This window comes from Macaca thibetana, chromosome 1 (genome assembly GCF_024542745.1).
Source record: "Macaca thibetana thibetana isolate TM-01 chromosome 1, ASM2454274v1, whole genome shotgun sequence".
NCBI classification, from domain to species: Eukaryota; Metazoa; Chordata; class Mammalia; order Primates; family Cercopithecidae; genus Macaca; species Macaca thibetana.
This window is the reverse complement of record NC_065578.1, coordinates 89040070-89059069: the sequence shown is the minus strand read 5'-3', so window position 1 is coordinate 89059069 and position 19000 is coordinate 89040070. Positions and strand designations below refer to the sequence as shown.

At 39.5% G+C, this 19000-nt stretch overlaps 1 protein-coding gene across 6 annotated transcripts in view; it reads right to left on the bottom strand.

Moving 5' to 3' along the window:
- Window positions 1-19000, bottom strand: part of LRRC8D (leucine rich repeat containing 8 VRAC subunit D) — a 118673-nt gene that overhangs the window by 76262 nt on the left and 23411 nt on the right. The window lies entirely within an intron of this gene.

Below are 19000 nucleotides of genomic sequence, written 5' to 3'. Positions count from 1 at the left end.
CTACTTCAACTATTCCTAACCTACAGCAATCAAATAAACCAAAAATTTCATAACATCATTTAACATGGACAAAAGACGGATCTCTTATGAAGAACAAAAACTTTTTCATTAGCACCTTAGTAAGCAGTACCAGCTAACAGGGTATATATATAGCTTTCTTTGAGCTACAACAAAATGACTCCCAGGTCCAGAGGCTGGAGTCATGGTGGTACACTAGATGTAAGAAAATAACAACAAAGTTAGGGCCCACATCTCCCTGACTTGCCTGTTTTAGTATCAAGAGTTATGTTTCAAGGAAAAAGTCACTTCACTTTTCTGATCTCCATTTTATTATTAATAGAAGAAAATCACTGCATAGAGTGACCTGAAAGGCTCCTTCTAGCTCTAATGATCTAATGGTATAACCAGCTCTTTTAGTCATGAAGGATGTATGAATGAGATTCTACCACTTTTCTAAATGGCATCACTCTGCCAAACAAGAGGGTCTTCATACACTTTGTAATGAATAAATGTTTTATGTTGCCCCTTTAGTATCTATAGCTATTCCCCAAAGTTATGTTAAATGTTCCCCTTAAAGACTATGAATCATTCTGGCCCTTCTGCATCTGATATTCTTCTTCTCTGTCAAACACAATTATTTGTAATTAGAAGCCTGGCTCCAAAAACAGAAACTTAAATGAAGAAAAAATAAATGTTACCAGCATAGATTTCTACATCCGTAAGTCCCTGTACAAACTCTTTTTCTCCATCTATATCCAACTGCTATCTGATGCTTTCATGGAGCAGAACGTGTTATAGTACACATCACAGGAAAGTTAAAGTAGCAATGAATCTTGGCTTTGTAAAAGTCTTCAGGAATGCCCATATGCCAAGTCCAAAGGATACAGAGGACCAATACCTCTTCGCTGACTTGTCCAGATATGCGACATGGACAGTGATGCTACCAAAGGAGCTCAGGGAATCCCTGGGCACCACTAGCAGGCCCTAAGGCACAGGTATTAATAAAGAAGAGGACTATACAAGGTGAAAAAACCATTAATGGCTCTACAATGAATGAACTGGAGAACAGGAAAAGAAGAAAGAAACGAAAAAAAGCACAGAATGAAAAACTACAGAATCACAAAGTCAGTGGGAAGGAATAACTAAACCAAGTGCCTTACATATGTTAAAGTCACACGATAATCCTCTTGTCATTTTGACCTCATTTTAAAGAGGGGGAAACTGAGGCTTAGTGAATTTAGCTTACTTTCCTAGGGTCACACAGTAGGGGGCAGGGGTGGCATTTAAGCATGGGCTTTTCTAGCACAAAGCTTGTGACTGAATGGTATGGACGCACTGTGTAACCTTAGAGACCATCTCTGCCCCACCCTCCCATGAACTTTCAAATCTCTCTACTCCCTTGGCCAAGGATGGACAGACTCTCAAAAGTGCCCTTGATACTAAGGTCCTGGACAGCACCCAGCAATTCAGTCCAGCTCTGCATGGCTTTGAAGTTGATTTGTTCCTTGTATTAACCTAAAGTATGTCTCCCTGCAACTTCTACCTATCTTTATCCCAGAAGATTATCAGATCTGCAGCAAATGAGGTTTCCTACAACAGCCCTTCTAAGTAACTTTAAAAGGGGGAATGGAGAATGTTAAAAAGAATTTCAAAGAAAATCTTAAAAATATGTACAAAATGCGTTTGTTTGTTTTTTCAGATGGAGTCTTGTTCTGTCACCAAGCTGGAGTGCAGTGGCGCGATCTTGGCTCACTGCAACCTCCACCTCCCGGGTTCAAGCGATTCTCCTGCCTCAGCCTCCTAAGTAGCTTTGATTACAGCCACGCACCACCAAGCTCAGCTAATTTTTGCATTTTTAGTAGAGACAGGGTTTCACCATGTTGACCAGGATGGTCTCAATCTCTTGACCTCGTGATCCACCTGCCTTGGCCTCACAAAGTGCTAGGATTACAGGCGTGAGCCACTGTGCCTGGCTGCGTGTATATTTTTAAATTGGACTTATAAGAGTAAAGAGCCCTGGGATCAATAAACTTACTAAGGAGAAGGAAGAAGGTGGGCCTGTCTTTGGTTAGTTCCTTCATGGAGGATGATGTAAAACCATTTCTGTTAAGAAAGGAATCAGAGTTGCCTTAATTAACTTTTCGCATAAAAGATTTAGTTTGAAATGCTATTGATCTGAGAGAGATCAGAAAGTGTTGAGGTTTTCCTTTCTTCCAGAAAAGCTTAAATTGCACATTTTCTTTATCTTGGAATGGTTCAGATATAAGCCTGCCTTAAGTAGGAGATTTGTAAGCTTTCTTGCTCAGCACTGGTGAAAACTTACTTAGTAATAAGAGGCTCATCTAACCAGTGACCTTCAAGTCAAACAAACTATCTGGCTTTCAGGCCCCATCCATAAAGTGGAAATAACACTTGGCAAATAGATATTCTGAGACTGCTGTAAAAACGTTGCTTTTTGGTCTTATTGTTACTGCCCTCCAAAATATACTGATTCTTCATCTAGAATTAAATTCTAAAAGAGGCAGAGACACTTACTTCAAAGTAATTTTTGTCATTTAAGAATTTTCACTTTCCTGTTTACAAACCACCTCTTGGAAGCACAAAATGGAAGGCAGCCTTTTCGTCAATGCACTGCTCTAATATCTACATCGTGCACTGGCTTCCGTGCAGGACTGATCACAAGCTCTCACTTTTTTCAAAGAGCAAATGATTAGGAAACAGAGGAATTATCATGAAATAAATGGATGAAAAGGTAAGTAGAAAATAGGGCCTACCAATCCTTTCCCAAGAGTAGTTATTATGGTTCACGTTTACAAAAGCAAAGATCACCTATTATACTTTATGTTCTTTTGGGGTAAAAGCTCAGGGTTACAAATAATCCTCTTTCCCTGTATTGAAAATAATGAGAGGATTATTTCTTCCTCCCATTCACAATCCTTAACCCCAAACCATTTCTCACTCAAGTATTTTCACAGCTATACCTGAGGAACAAAGAGGCGGACACATGTTATAATGACAATTTCGACAAGTTAAAAACAGAGGGAAGGGTCCAATGTCGGCAAGTCAAAGGCCCCAAGGCCAACACAGGTAAATGCTTAGATAAGTGTGTTAAGATAGTAACAACTCCCAGAACTTTTATCATTGTTCAACACTACTATCTCCGTGTATGCAGTCTCTCATTTGAAAATGAGTTTTTTAAAAAAAAAAGAGTCAAATTATGTAGCTTTGCTATTACCTACCATTACTCCTCACATCTACCAAATAGTCTATTATGACTTGTAATGCAAATTTAAAAATGCAATTACATTTCGAGCTTATCTTAATAAGCATCCCAGAAATTTGATTTCTGACCCCACTACTTCTTATACCTCACCTCAAAACTATTGTAAAGAAAATTTATTAAATTTACTTATAATCCCTTAAATAACAATTGTTTATATTTTGTGTTCAATATTTGTAGACTTTAACATAGCTGTAATAATCAGTGTATTGTGAATGAATTCTTTTCCCACTTGTTTTTTAAGTTTTCTAATTGTTTTATTTATGTCAAAATGCTTAATTCTATTAGTTTTAAACAGAATATAACTCTGCCTTCATTTCTTGTCTTAAATGAAATTTCCTTGTTCTAATAATAAGCTATATTAAAATGGAGGCCTACAATTTTTCACCTGGAAGTACAGAAAAAGGTGTTTGCTTTTATAAACTTCCTTCTCTCAGAAGACTCAAAAAAATTTCACTTGTCATTTGTTCACTTTAATGCAGCAGTTAAGTAACAACGACAAAAAAAGTCCAAATTTTACAGGCTATTAAAATTATATTTACAAAGCTTATAACTTCCTTGAAAACACCTGCGAGGTCCATTAGTACTAAAACAATTTTTAAAGAAATTAACATTTCATCTGTTTACACTAAGCCATGGAGTCTCGCTCTGTCGCCCAGGTTGGAGTGCAGTGGCACGATCTCGGCTCACTGCAAGCTCCGCCTCCCGGATTCATGCCATTCTCCTGCCTCAGCCTCCCAAGTAGCTCAGACTACAGGCGCCCGCTAACCCATGCCTGGCTAATTTTTTTATATTTTTAGTAGAGACGGGGTTTCACCATGTTAGCCAGGATGGTCTCGATCTCCTGACCTCGTGATCTGCCTGCCTCAGCCTCCCAAAGTGCTGGGATTACAGGCGTGAGCCACTGTGCCCGGCCGCCATGCCACTTTCTTAAACCTTAATTTGGGTTTGGTTTATATGTAAACCTCTAAAACTTCAGAAGATATAATTAACATAATGAGAACAGTAATGGTAATTTTCTCTAATATTCCACAAGGTGGGGAGGTGAGTTTCCTGAAATCCAGATGGACCAACAGCCTCACATTAGCTATAATCTCTTCACCTATTACCGCAGATACTACCTGACATCCCCTCTCCACCTCACCCAAAAGGAGAGATATCATAAAAACAAGCAAAAAATGTATTACAAAGTTGTCATGAAAAGCTATACTTTTTTTGTGAGATGAAGCTTCACTCTTGTCGCTCAGGCTGGAGTGCAGTGGCATGATCTCGGCTCATGGCAACTTCTGCCTCGCAGGTTCAAGCGATTCTCCTGCCTCAGCCTCCTGAGTAGCTGGGACTACAGGCGCCTGCTACCACGTCTGGCTAATTTTTGTATTTTTAGTAAAGACAGGGTTTCACCATGTTGGCCAGGCTGGTCTCGAACACCCACCTCGGCCTCTTGAAGTGTTGTGATTACAGGCATGTGCCACCATGCCTGGTAAAGGCTATACGTTAAAGTGGTTTTCAAGTGCTCTAATTCTACTCATTATTTTTTGAAATATAGTGAAGAGGTGAAAAAAAAAAAAAAAAAAGCAGAAATAGTGGGGCCTGGTTAACTTTGCATATGTAAAAAAACTTTATGTCAAACCACAGGGTGGACTGATTCCAAGTCATTCTGAGGATTCAGTTTTCATTGTGTAGGCACAGAAGGTATACAACAGGGGCTGACAACCTTCCCAATGCTAGCTTAAAAGCAGTCAACCCCTTTCCTTTTTCCCACCAGTGGAGTGCAGATTATTATGGGATAATGGGCTTATCTCAAGATGGAAGCAGAGAGAGAGTATACATTTTAGAACCACAGATTTTCAGCTTATTTTGCTGTGATTTACCTCTTTCTTTCTCACCAAAATGGAAAGAACTTCATTGTTTCTGATTATAAAATACCTGTTTGTTATTTTTTTTTAATCAGATAATACAAAAAATTATAAAAAGTCAAAATCATCTATAATCTTACCACCCAGAGATAATTATTATTATTATTATTATTATTGAGATGGAGTTTCGCTCTTGTTGCCCAGGCTAGAATGCAAAGGTGTGATCTCAGCTCACCACAACCTCCATCTCCCAGGTTCACGCGATTCTCCTGCCTCAGCCTCCCGAGTAACTGGGATTACAGGCATGCGCAACCACACCCAGCTAATTGTATATTTTTTAGTAGAGATGGGGTTTCTCCATGTTGGTCAGGCCGGTCTTGAACTCCTGACCTCAGGTGATCCACTTGCCTCACCTCCCAAAATGCTGGGATTACAGGCGTGAGCCACCGTGCCTGGCCCCAATAATTACTCTTAATGTCTTGTTGTAAAGCCTTCAAATTTTTTTCTATGCATACACATACATATGTTTTGGGGTATTTTTTCATTTTAAGAACCTAAAATCAATTATAAACTCTAGGGTAAAATCTTTTTAAAAAGAAAGTATAATTGATATGCTAAAAGAGGAGATAAAATGGAACTATATAAAATGTTAACTTAAAACCACAGTAGGCAGTCAAGTTGGGGGAGAAACAGCATATGCAATGAATAGGAAACAGTTACAAGCATGGTGGATATTAATCCAACTATATCAATAACCACTTTACATGTAAATTACCTAAACATAAGAATTAAAAGACACAGATTGTCAGAGCAGACAAAGAAAACAAGACCCAAATATATACTGTCTACAAGAGACCCATTTTAAATATAAAGACTTAGGTTTAAAATACCTAAGGGATTTGAAAAGGAAGCTGAGATCACAGCAGTAAATTGGAGGTCTGATTTTCTATCTTTTTGTGAAAGACAAAATGTTGACCTATTTTACACCATTTGAGGAATATAGAATCACTTTATTTGACACAAATTAATGATAGATGAATACTGCATGCATGTGCTCCCTCATCTTGCTTGTATCCCACAAATAAAAATCTGCCAACCATAAGAGCATTTACTTTTTTTCTTTGAAATAACCTCTCATATCTTATTTCTGGAAATAGAGAAATATTAATAAATGCTGTTATTCCTACCTGAGTGTGTGTGTGTGTGTGTGTGTGTGAGATTACTGTAGCAGATGCCTTTTTCAATATGGTTCAGTGTTCAACATGAGCTGCTAAACTTTTGCTACTAACATAGCTATGCAATTATTTACTGATCTAGCAAGTTTAATTTTAATTTTAGATGCTAAACAGATATAAAAAGTCAGCTGGTTTTCTATATTCTTCCTAAATTTAATGCCCAAGAAGGCTATTTTCCATCGCTGCATATGTAGCATGTTCACACTCATCAAATATGTCTTGAAAATAGGCTCTTTCAGCACACTAGATAGTCACATAAGTCAATTTCAAACATGCCAAAGGTACATTCTGAATTATACATACATATCTTGATGCCACAGGCAACAAAACAAAACAAACCCCCAAAACTAGCATTAGACTTATTTTTGTGGTTAGAAAAATGACTAAAAATTTCCCATTGTGTGATGATGCGTGAATCTTTGATCTCTATTGGTCTGACTTCATAGTCAGGCTACTTAGTTTATTTTGAGAAAGCAAATCTTTCCTGTTGTTTCTCAGGAAATGGAAGAACACATTTATGAACAATGTTTTAACTTTCAGTTTAAGTGGTTTTAATTTTTTAACTATTTTCACTTTGAAGAGTATTTAATTATATGGAGAAATTAAGACTTTCAGAAAGAAACTAGAGCAAGGGAGTGGAGAGGGAATTGTATTCTCAGACTTCAGCTAAAAGGGTGAATTTTTAAAAGATGCCTCACAAAAACTGTTACACCCTGTTTTTTCCTGTGAAGAATTTTCCAAGCATTAAGTTGTGTAATAGCTTAATGGGGGGAAAAGGAAATTCCCAGGTTTCTCTCAAATCTCCGTGAGTATAAAGAAAGATTAGAGGCTTAATTTACAAAGGAGTGTCCTATCACCTGCTTAGGCTTGTTAAATTATTACAATAATCTCTGGAGCCACTCATCTGACTGGATTCACCTTTTAATGCTAACCACACCTTGAGGGCTTTAAGATGTTATCCCTGTTCTTAAAAGGGGGCTCAGACAGTTAAATGGCTTTGAAGAATAAGTACACCTTCCAGAGGAAGAATATAGCCAACTCAGAAGAGTGATGAAATCCTTCAAAATCTATAGGCAAAGACATTCAAGGTGCAGTGATGGAAGCGGAAAGGAGAAAGGACTCTTAAGATAAGATCCTATGAATACTTAGCCTTCTCCAACTGTTCAATTCTCTTCTACAATAACACACTTTTAACTAAGAGAGAGAAATCAGCCTAGAAAAAAAGAAAACGCAACCAGAGAAACAACATAGAGATGAATGCAAAGAGCATCACCTCCTCTTATGAAATGACTAAATTATCTGCTACCAGTGATTCCTCAGGGAACCGTGGCACTCAGCAGGAGGGGCACAGGGTAAATCCACACAGTCTACCTCATGCACAAATCCCATCACAGCTTCATGCTCCTGTCCTTCCCCTTTTCTGACTTGCTACCCCTCTCCCATTGCCATGCACAGACACAACTGCAGACACCTGGGTACGGTTATCTGACAGTTGTCCTGCTTTCATGCTGTCAACTTCCCAAAGGCTCTGGGATTAGTGCTGCTATCAGAAGAACCCATAAATGGTAAGTGATAGGACTCTAGCTGCTCTTACTCTCTTCTCCATTCATTTTTGTCTAATAATGTGCTAATCTCAGAAGTTCTGAGATTTACAGGAGACTTGAGAGGACATTAAATGCAACTTCCTCCATTGAAAGATGAGGAGGAAGAACTCCCCATCTTCCATTAAATGGAAGAACTAGGACTAGAACTCAAGTTCCCTAACATTCGTTCAGTCTGCTGCTCCTTCTCTCCTCCCGTCCCATCTTTAAATCACCATCCAAACTTAATGTTTCAGGCAAGGTCTGTGCAATCTATTTTAAAAGGTCATTCATGCTGTTCATATTACAGTGCTCTATCAAACAGAAAAAAAAAAAAATCCTCCATCAGCACCTAACCACCAATGACAAAACCCCAAATGGGCCTTCAATGATGCACAGCTATCACTCATCCTAAAGCACTGGGCTCCTTTTACAAAGGTAACTGTTACTAACTTCCAGTTGTCTCCTCAAGGCCCCACACTCGCAGCAGATTTCATCGCCTCCTTTACTGAAAATATCCAAGCTATCAGGAACAAATTTTCTCAACTTCTTTCCCATCCACTTGCATATTCACCTACAGCCACACATCTCTTCCTTGTCTTCTCCTGTCCCAATGGAAGAAACATCCCAATTCCCTTTTGTAACAACCCCTTTGAGCATGCTTGTGCTCTAGAACTTGGCCCCCCTATCTTTTCTGGAACTTTACTCCATTAATGATTTCCTCTTCTAAGCTCTAGTCACTATCACACACATACACACAATTCCTCACAAAAATATGTACACACCTGCGTGCGTCTGCTCGCTCCCCTGCCTGTGCTCTCTCACTCTCTCTCCATCTGCTGCCCCCACTTCTCAACTCCTCCTCTTTCCTCACTGGTGACAATCCAGTGTTAGGGCTTTAGAGCTCCTCTGATTCAGTGGGTACCGAATACCTCGCTGTCAGATCCAATCTCCTATATTCAATATTCACTCTACCGGATCTTCTTGTGCCCTGACAGGACCTAACAGCTTTTCCCTATCTACTCTCTGGGCAGCATGGCAAGTTGCTCACCTGAGGTTTAGACACCCTGTCTGTAAAAGACAATAACATAATTATGTCACAGATTGTTGTAAGAATTATATAATATATAAAAAACAAACAAACCAAAGCACCTGGGACTCAATGTTGTCACTTTTGTTTTCAGATTTTCCTCTTCTTTTGTCTGCTCAGTCTTTGATCCTTTGGCCATCCCTGTGGAGTCTCAACGACATTCATGGCTACCACGATCAATCCTAGTCAATTCAGTAACTGTCTCCAGCCCTCACTTCTCTACTGGGGCTCAGGCCTCTGAAGATCAAAAGAATGCCCCACAGACACCCCAACTCCACTTCAACTCACGATTGTCCCCCAACTTATGTTTTCCATCCTTACTAATGACACCTTCAGACAGTGAGTCATTCAAACCAGAAGAATTAAGTATTATCTTTTTCCTTCCTCTTACTCCCTTCCTACTTTCCATCTAATCAGTAACTAGTTATTTCTCCTAAGCATTTCTCCAATCCAGTCTCTCCTTTCCTTTCTCACCTTCATCACCTTAGTTTGGTGCCTGGATTATGATGTCTGCCTGGATTATTACAGCAGCCACTAGACTGCTCCCTGCTTTCTTTTCACATATCTGAAGACAGTGACTGGAACATTTATTTTACCTTTAATGACTCCACAATGCTGTCAGGATAAAGTTCACACTTCCAGAAATGACATGCACGACCCTAGACATGGGTTTGACCAAGAATCCAAGCCAGTAGGCACCTCTGGCCTCTTCTCCCCTCTGCACCACCATCGCTTGGCTCCATTCACTCATAGTTCATGTTCCGCACTCACTGAGCTCTTTGGGGCTCTGAACCTGGGCTGTTTACTCTGTCTGTCCTTTCTCCACCTCAGCCTGGTAAATGATCTCAGCCTCTCAATATTCAGCACCAAAATCACCTCCTTTAAGAATTCCTTCCTCGCGAACAAGAAAGAACAAATCACTCCCTCCTATGTGCCCTACTCCTTATCATCATCATCATCACAATATATTGCTAAAAAGTGCCTTAAGTTATAAAAAAGTTAAGTTCCAGGGCCGGGCGCGGTGGCTCACGCCTGTAATCCTGGCACTTTGGGAGGCCGAGGTGGGTGGATCACGAGGTCAGGAGATCGAGACTATCCTGGCTAACATAGTGAAACCCCATCTCTACTAAAAATACAAACAAACAAACAAACAAATTTAGCGGACATGGTGGTAGGCACCTGTAGTCCCAGCTACTTGGGAGGCTGAAGAAGGAGAATGGTGTGAACCCGGGAGGTGGAGCTTGCAGTGAGCCAAGATTGCGCCACTGCACTCCAGCCTGGGTGACAGAGTGAGATTCCGTCTCAAAAAAAAAAGAAAAAAGTTAAGTTCCAGTTAGTGGTTTATGAGTCTATCTTCAGAGGTTAGGCACCATTTGATACTCACATTGCATCCTCAGAACTTAACAAAATGACCGGTACACAGGAGGTGGGGGATGACAGGGAGGGGCGGGGACTAAGATTTAATAATTTGAAGCTCAGCAAATGTCTCCTGTTGAAAGGATGAAGTAGTTTGGCTGCCAATTACATTACAATAATTGAATAAGAGGGAAGGCTCGTAGGACAGCTGCTAAGGGGAGCACAGAGGAATCTGAATGAGAAATGGAGAACTTCCATACTGATAAAGTCCTCTAATGAGCATGTAAGTTTAGTAAGGTCACTAGCTAGGGCTGTTATAATCAAACTCAAGAGAATACCTAATAAATCCCATTTAAAGAACAATAGGAGAACAATTCCAACAGCCCACAGACACCGGTCTTATCTGTCTCAGCAGGTTTTGGACCCTAAAACATTCTATATTATGATTTTATCAGACTTTGTGCAAGCTTGGTAAATCTCAGCAGTTAACTAAAAAGACTGCAACTCTCTCCTGTGTCCATAAAGCACCTGAAGAACTACAGACACTAAAAAGAAAAAATACAGCTATTATCTCTGTAATCCTGTTAACTATTGGCCAAGGTTAACATCTTTGTCTTAGCCTAACCTTGTCACACAATATCTATTTTGAGACCTAAATTTGTCCCCATCATGATTTCAAATTTATTTATAATAATATGCCATGCTATGTACACAACATGGTTTCATCACATTTTAAAAACCAAGGTGATGCCGGTCGTGGTGGCTCATGCCTCTAATCCTAGCACTTTGGGAGGCCGAGACAGGTAGATTGCCTGAGCTCAGGAGTTCGAGACCAGCCTGGGCAACACGGTGAAACCCCGTCTCTACTAAAATACAAAAAATTAGCTGAACATGGTGGTGTGCACCTGTAATTCCAGCTACTCGGGAGGCTGAGACAGGAGAATCACCTGAACCCAGGAGGCAGAGGTTGCAGTGAGCCAAGATCATGCCATTGCACTCCAGCCTGAGCAACACAGCAAGACTCTCGTCTCAAAAAAAAAAAAAAAAAAAAAAAAAAAAGATAAGGGGAAAATACATTGTACTCTGCACAGGCACACAAACACCCCAAACACCCACTTATCAAATAAACTGACCTAGCATTCAGTGTGACATAAATTGCAGACAGGGGGAAGAATAAGACCCACTAAACTGAGAAGATCAGAGCGAAGTAAACTTGGAGAAAATCAAGCTGAAACTGACAAAGTTGTCCCAATAATAAAGAGACATCTATAATTAAGAGACTTTCAAGAGTATACACCCATGCAGTCAGTACAGCATCACACTCATAAAACATTCATTCTAAAGCCATACCAGGAATGTACATCATAGCTCTATAGGCACATACAGAGCAATAGAGGAGGACAAGCCTTTGAAATGAGACACCACTGTCCTACACAGATGACCAAGTATGAAAGGGAGTCATAACTGCTAACAAAAGAAGGAAAGAAAAGACAAAAAAAACAAAAAACAAAAAAACACACACACAGAAGAAAATGTAATGTCAGCAATATTAAAATTATGTTACCAAGTAAGGAAATTAAACAATACTCCTAGACAGGTCCACACATTTCTAGAAAAATGTGTCTTTTAGAAATGTGTTTTTAGAAAATGTGTAGTTGCAAAAAGTTAACACATGCAAATAAGGGCAAGGAATCCGCCTCAAAATAATCTTAAAGTCTCGAACTTTTAAATTTGTATCGATGTATCAATCATAACAATAAGGTCAAGTTATATAAATGTACATGTAACAAGAAGTCATGCTAATAAGATCATGTTATATAAAGATACATGCAACAATTAAAACAGTGTATCCAATGGCAAAGAAATGGAGTCAACCTAAATGTCCATCAATGACAGGCTGGATAAAGGAAATGAGGTACATATACACTAAGGAATACTATGTATTCCTTAATAAAAAAGAACATAAAAAATTCATAAAAAAGAACAAGATCATGTCCTCTGCAGGGACTTGGATGGAGTGGGAGGCCATTATCCTTTGCAAACTAACACAGGAACAGAAAACCGAATACCACATGTTCTCACTTATAAGTGGGAGCTAAATGATGAGAACACATGGACACACAGAGGGAAATAACACACAGTGGGGCCTTTTGGAGAGTGGAGGAGGAAGAGGATCAGGAAAAATAACTAATGGGTACTAGGTTTAATACCTGGGTGATAAAATAATCTGTACAACAAACCCCCATGACCCAAGTTTACCTTTGTAACAAACCTGCACTTGTACCCCAAAACTTAAAATTTAAAAAAAAATAAATAAATAAAACAGTGTATCAAAGGCCCAAGAACACACAATGACGTCAACTGGAACCAAACAGAGATCTCAGAAAGAGACCTCTATATATATGCACTTACATCCTAGGGGTAGCACCAAAACTCTGCGGAGAAAGAATGTATTAGTTGGCAAATAGTGCTGGGAAATGTGGCTCACAACATGACCAGATTTTTTAAATAAAAATTGGATTAATACTTCATATCTCAAATTCCAAATGGTTTAAAAACCCAAATGATAAGAGTAAACCTTTGAAATTAACAAAAGAAAATGAGGAGAGACAATATTGTGAGCCCAGAATAGGGGATGATTTCTTAACTGACTCAAAACGCACAGACCATAATAATAGTATAAAGTGATGAGATAACAACATTAAAACTAAAGATTTTATTGCTGCTATTACTGAAAGACACCGTAGACAAAGTTATTAGGAAAGTGACACACTAGAAGAAAGTTACTCACAATGTCTAAAGACAAAGAGGAATTAATTTCTAGAATACACAAGAGATACTACAAAAATTCTCTCAAGAAGTTCTAACAAGAAAAAGGCAAGAGATCCAACAGAAAATAAAGGGCAGGCTAAAGACATAAAACGACAATTCATGGAAAAGGAAAATTAAATTAAGTAAATGAAGACATGTCCAGCCTTACTAGCAATCAGAAAAAGGCAAAATTAAACCATTAGGTATAATCAACATTTATCAGGTTGGCAACAATCAGGAAATTTGTTAAAAAAAAAAAAAAAAAAAAAGGCATTATGCAGTATTGGTGGAGATATAAAGTTGGCAACTATCTGTGCAGTTCCCAGTAAAATTATGCAGTTCCTAGTATGCATATATCCTATGATCCAGCAATATTGTTTGTGGTCAATACTGCCTCAAGAAATTCTCATGAAGGCCAATAAATTCCATATGCCTAGGTTCCTTAGAAAAAAATGAATACATACTACATGGAAGCCAAAAATATTCATTAAAAAGTTGACCCTTTCATGTCCCTATTCATACTGTCTCCATATTGTCTACAATTTTAACTTAACCCAGCCAAAAATATTCATAAAAATGTTGACCCTTTCATGTCCCTATTTGTACTGTCTCCACATTGTCTACAGTTTTAACTTAACCTTTGCTGAAAGGGTACGTAAGACTAAACAAACCATGATCATTTCTTTACATAGGCTAGTTTAAGAACAAAGAAAGCAGGATATACAGTGAGAGAAATGTTTCAGCATTGGAGACTGCACAAATCTGGATCGGAGTCCAGGCCTTAGCTTGTCTGTGTGACTTGGAGTCTCTGCCTGCCTCAGTTTGTTCACATAAAACAAGATTACTGGCCGGGTACGGTGGCTCATGCCTGTAACCCCAGTATGTTGGGAGGCCGAGGCGGGCAGATCACGAAGTCAGGAGATCGAGACCATCCTGGCTAACACAGTGAAACCCCGTCTCTACTACAAGTACAAAAAATTAGCCGGGTGTGGTGGTGGGCACCTGTAGTCCCAGCTACTGGGGAGGCTGAGGCAGAAGAATGGCATGAACCCAGGAGGCGGAGCTTGCAGTGAGCCAAGATCGAGTCACTGAACTCTAGCCTGAGTGACAACAGCGAGATTCTGTCTCAGAAAAAAAAAAACAAAAACAAAAACAAAAAAAACAGGGTCATTACCCACTCTGCATAATACCAGGAGGATTAGAGATAATCAATGTCTATTTGTCAGTGCCTGAAAAATATGGTGTTCAATAGATAGGAAGTGATTTCTTTTAACCAAATAAAGGAACTTCATGAAATAACCCTATTAGATTTCCACACCCTGCTCAACCTATCTTAAGCAGAATGACTTATATTCATGTCATACAACACACATACAGAAATCAGAGACTAATTCAATATGAATTCACACATCAGTTTTTCCCACTGCAGAACAGGGACAAATCCTATCTCCCTTTCCTTAAACTTGCCACAAATTGTAAAGGTTAAGATTGGGAAGCCTCTTTTAGCTTCTGGGAAATGAACATAGGGCTGGTGGTGGTGGTGGTGGCTATGACTGTCATGATTCTGAAACTGGCCTCAAAGTCCTGACTCTACAAAAACAGGGAAGGGATATTCACAGAAGTAAAGTAGGGAAAATGCTCTTAAAGAGAAATCCAGTTATCCATGACTAACTGCAAAGATCTCAAAGCTGACCATGAAAAACAATGAGCCCAGAAACAAGACCAGATCCAAAATCAGGGCTTAACACATCATCCATTTAATGTACAACAAAGAGGAAAAATTCCACCTGGGAATCTTTATAATCTGATGGCTAACATATTATGCATTTTTCATCACCATTTCAGCATTTTCAGTCTGGAGCAGTTGTTTTGCTTTGGCCTCGATTCCCCACCTGTAGACTTCAGGGCACTGCAAGAGGTCTGTAGGCTGAATTCCTATCTCATACGTACATGTAATGCTATTTTACAAACACAGGAAGATGATGAAGTCATTACTTGCAATATATACTCAGCTGAGTGATATTAAATAACTCTCATGAAACATTTGCAATTATAAGAGATACGAAGTAAAACAGTGAACCAGTTAAGTTCATTGAAATATTTTAATATTAAATAAAAGCTTCCTGATTTTTGTAAGTGTCAGGAGCCACTGCATTATAGTTTACAATTTGACTAAGAAGGTATTTTTTACTTTATAATATACAAGAAGGGAAAAAAAGTTTTGAAAAAATGAAATCTTAACTTGCATTTATTTCCACTCCTAGTCCCCTCTTGGCCATTAACTTTTCCTTGGCATTTAACATCAAAGCTAGTTACTCTTTCATTTTTAGCCTTTCTGTTGGAAGAGATACACGGCTAGTTCACAAGCCACTGCAACTCACCAATAGACAGAAAAGGCAGTGCACTGTGTATTAGGGAACCATATATGTATCATTTCATTCCTCCCTTATAATAGAATGAGCTCTCATTTCCTCCGTTTTGCTCCTCCTTTACCTCCTCCTCTCCCTGAGGGTTTTGACCACAGTTTTACAGAGGGTAAGTTATAGGCCACTATGAATATTCCAATTATTGCAGAGAAAACAAATATCTTATCCAACACTTATGAAAAATGTACTCCAAATTTTAATTTGCAGTACAACAAATTAAACCATAATTTTACAGTTTAGTTAATGGTGCAACATTAAAACCATAACTACAGAGTCTCAACTTTAAGTGCTACAAAGGTAAGGAAATAAACTTACTTGCATCTAAGGAATGTTACAAAAATATCTAATCTATAATTTAAAGTTACATGGGTTTGCTTACGTTGTTCTGTAATGTGAACCCCTCAGTGGATTACCGTGAGCTGGAATGAAAGCGTAGGAGATGTGCACGGTGGTAGTAGTGGGGACTGGAGAGTCATATATATCATTTACTAATTAATTAATTTTCTGGGATATAAACTGCCCTAGGAGTAAGCCAGAAGAGGTTGTTTAAATTCTAAAAAATTAAAATATGGTAATCTGATCCCTTGGAAAGATACTTACTCACTAAAACCTGACAAAAGATACCTGTAAATTAAAATATACTACTAGAATTTTGGCAGCAGAATACAAATCACATTTGTGCAAACACAGCTAAATCTAGTCACAGACACACAGGAAGTGTAAATTTCAAATATGAAAAAAAAAAACTGCTTTAAAAATGAAAACAAGCCTTGAGCTCTGGGCAGAGCCTGAGTGAAGAGGAATAACGAAAAACCTGGAGATTCGGTAAGGCAATCCAGCTTTCTTTTGGAATGGCGAAGGACCACCTGAATCAGCACTGCCACCTCTTCCTTAGGCAGCAGCTTTCCAGACTACAAAAGAGCCATGGATTACATCAAAGGACCCTTGTTCAGGTACCAACAACTCCATTTACTAATACGACCACTGACAAGTTACATCTCATCAGCCTGTTTCCTCTCTCCATAAACTGGAGAAAATGAATCCTACTTCACCACATCACTGAAAGGAGCAAGAAGAGTTTACCTCTGTTGAAGGGAGTAAAAAAAAAAAAAAAAAAAATCATATATACTGTGTAAATAGAAAATGACAATCTAAAGGCCAGTTATGATTTCTGAGTTTAAATATCACTAGAATGGAAGGAGACTCAGTTCCTAAATGGGAGAGAGATTTTGAGGCTCACAAAAGCTGTTTTACTGTATCTTAGAGCAGAGTGACAGATGCTAAAGAAAGTCCCCAAATAAATTAATAAACTGGGAGGGGGGGAGTGCAAAGAACACACATAGGTATAAAAGTAGAGGCAGCGACTGGGTGCAGTGGCTCATGCCTGTAATCCCAGCACTTTGGGAGGCCCAGGCAGGTGGATCACGGCGTGAGGAGTTTGAGACCAGCCTGACCAACATAGATAAACCCCACCAATACTAAAAATACAAAATTAGCTGGGCGTGGTAGCGTGTGCCTGTAATCCCAGCTACTCGGGAGGTTGTGGCAGGAGAATCGCTTGAACCTGGGAGACGGAGGTTGCAGTGAGCCATGATCACAACACTGCACTCCAGCCAGGGCAACAAGAGTGAAACTCCTCTGTCTCAAAAAAATAATAATAAATAAAATAAAAAATAAATAAAGTAGATGCAAAACACTATGGTTGTACAGGTCTTTCAAGAATCTCTCTTGACTGGCTGAGTGTGGTGGCTCACACCTGTAATCCCAGTATTCTGGGAGGCCAAGGTGGGCAGATCACTTGAGGTCAGGAGTTCGAGACCAGCCTGGCCAACATGGCAAAATCCTGTCTCTACTAAAAATACAAAAATTAGCTGGGTGTGGTGGCGCATGCCTGTAATTTCAGCTGCTCGGGAGGCTGAGGCAGGAGAATCGCTTGAACCCAGGCAGCAGAGGTTGCAGTGAGCCGAGATTGCGCCACTGCACTCCAGCCTGGGTGACAGAATGAAAATCCGTCTCAAAATAAAAACAATCTCTCTCGATTACTTTCTCACTTTTCATGATGTATTTGGCAAGAGGCATAAACACAGCCATCTCACAATTAAATTCAAACTTAAGAAGTCCATGTCTGTCTAGGAATGATAAGTTTAATTGTTCAGTTTTCATAGTGCATTTTGGCTACGTAATGCCATGTACTTAATGAGTACATGTTTTGTACTCAAGCTGGTAAATTTGTACCACCCTGGTAAATTTTCCTTTCAAAGCAAACTTAATTATGTAGTAAATATGTTTTATAAAATTTTCAGCATCAGAATGCTATAGTCAGCATGCCACGTCATGAATGTAAATTCTACACCTAACCCTGACTCCTTAGATGGCTTGGCTACCCAATAAAGTGAAAGCATGCAGTGTATGTGATACTGTGCTACACAGATGCACTTTTCCTCTGTGCTACAGGGAGAGACCTTCTTTGGCAGAGTCTCACTTTCCTCCCCTCTAGTCATATGCTCACATCCCTTCCTCGGAAATAAAAAGAAGATGCCACTGGCCTTAATAGGACTCAAACATTTAATTTGAGGCCATATAATGATCCCGTCAAACTGATTCTTCTTAGCCATCCCACTCCCCTTAGTGTCCTCCTCAAGACTGGAGTTTCACCAGGTAGATAAACAGGCGGTAAAAGAAGGTTAGGCTTTCACTGAGGGGAGAAGTCAATCTGAGTTAGTCTGGAGAAAGAGGAGCTGCCAGGGAAATAAAGATGGAAAACGTCTGTAGCATAAAACCAACCCTAGCGTTTTATTCTCCTTCTATGAACATTTGAGATGGAACACGAAGTGAACGTGAAATTAAAATCTACCTGGTGAATTTGAGAAAAGTCACTCTCAATTTTACTTTGATGACAAATGGAATAAATAAAGACGCCTGGCTCATATGTTAAAGTACCTTGTGTCTCGGCGAGGAAGCCTGGCTAAGAAACCACAGTGGAGTTAACAAGCCAGACAGCAGACTAAACACCTCAGAACTCGCTGCTGTGCCTCATTCCCGGTCCCTACCTTTCCGGTGTGTGTCTGCATCACTAATTCCCTCCGTTTGGCACGGCCTGGCTTTCCCAAAACAGAAACCAAGGAACCGGGGTCCTCTGCTTCAGCAGCTGAAGAGCTGATTTCTGAGCACGGACACTAAGATTCTTTTCTCCTGTCCACCTTACACTTCACCCACAACTCATCCTCCTCTTCCTCTTCTTCTTCCCTACGTCCCAACCCCTTACCCTCACACTCCCCTACCTCCCAGGACATTTATGTGCATGACCTCAGACCAGCAAGGGAGGAACAAAGAGCTGCTGCTTCAAGCAGCAGCAGCCCGAGGAGA